Source organism: Cervus canadensis, chromosome 14 (assembly GCF_019320065.1).
Source record: "Cervus canadensis isolate Bull #8, Minnesota chromosome 14, ASM1932006v1, whole genome shotgun sequence".
In the NCBI taxonomy this organism is placed as follows: Eukaryota; Metazoa; Chordata; class Mammalia; order Artiodactyla; family Cervidae; genus Cervus; species Cervus canadensis.
Window position 1 is genome coordinate 54,981,229 of NC_057399.1, and position 1,437 is coordinate 54,982,665.

The 1,437-nt window shown below is 44.7% G+C and overlaps 1 pseudogene; it reads left to right on the forward strand.

Moving 5' to 3' along the window:
• Positions 1 to 709: 709 nt before the first annotated feature.
• LOC122453256 lies at positions 710 to 1,217 on the forward strand (annotated as a pseudogene).
• The last annotated feature ends 220 nt before the right edge of the window (positions 1,218 to 1,437 follow it).

Below are 1,437 nucleotides of genomic sequence, written 5' to 3' on the forward strand. Positions count from 1 at the left end.
ATGGAAAGAAGCTGAAAAATAGCATTATTTGGAAAGAAGGCCATGCCAATTGCATTGCTGTGAATATTAATAACAAGCCTCCTATTTCAATGGAAAATACCTTAGGGTCATCCAAATCTGGAATGATCTCTTTAGTCTTTTAGGAGAACAAATTAAGGGCTGGGGCTTCCCTGTGGCTCAGACGGTAAAGAATTTGCTGGCAATGCAGGAAACCTGGGTCAATCCCTGGGTTGGGAGGATCCCCTAGAGGAAGGCATGGCAGCCCACTCCAGTATTCTTGCCTGGAGAATCTCCACGGACAGAGGAGCCTGATGGGCTACAGTCCATGGGGTTGCAAAGAGTTGGAGATGACTGAGCAACTAGGCAGCAGCATACTTCTCTTAAGACAGATGGTGTGACAGCTTAAGTATATATGTTTCATATCTCCACTAATATAAACGACATGTATACTATAAACAACATATATATCTTTGTCCTCTACTTCATCCTTTGTTAAGAAAAAAATGATAGACAACCTAACTAACTGAACAAACTTGAGCTACAGTGAGTTTGGGCAGCTAAACATATTCTACTTCCTATTTGAAGAATTTTTATATTACAGAGGCCATTAGAGTCTTAAGTCAAATTATCAGAAGTTTAAGTATATCTGGGGCAGAGGAAAGGCACTCCCTAAAACACCCAACATACAATCCTATGGGGAACAGAGCTGCCAATGGCCTGTGGAGCAGCATGCCTGTTTTATTGTGACTACTGTGATACATTCCTCACCCACGATTCTGCATCTGTGAGAAAGACACGCTGCAGTGGTAGGAAGCACAAAGAGAATGTGAAAGACTACTATCAGAAATGGATAGAAGGGCAGGCTCAGAGTCTGACTGATAAAACAGCTGCTATTTCAACAAGGACAGGTACCTTCTATTCCACTCTCTGCTCCTCCTCCTGCAGGGGCAATGATCCCACCTCCCCCCAGCCTCCCAGGACCTCCTTGCCCAGGGATGAAGCTAGCACCCCACATGGGGGGTCCTCCCATGATGCCAATGATGGGCCCTCCTCCTCCAGGGATCATGCCAGTGGGACCTGCTCCTAGAATGAGGCTGCCTATGCAAGGCCACATACCAATGATGCCCATACCAATGGGTCCCCAATGATGAGACCTTCCTTCTGCCTGTCCCATGATGGTGCCCACCCGGCGAGGAATGACCCGACCAGAAAGATAAAGAGATTGGGGAGCCTCTTCATATCAATTTTACATTACTTGTTTTACTTCATCAGAAGATCATGGTGCTGTGACTTGGGTATTTTCTAAGAGGATAACAAGGAAAACATTTTCCCCCTTCCTATCAAAGCGAGAGTAGTTTTGGAGGGAAGTAATGGGACCAAAAAAAAAAAGGCAATTTCCGTTTGTATTGTGAAATGTGAAAATAAAATTTTCAGCTC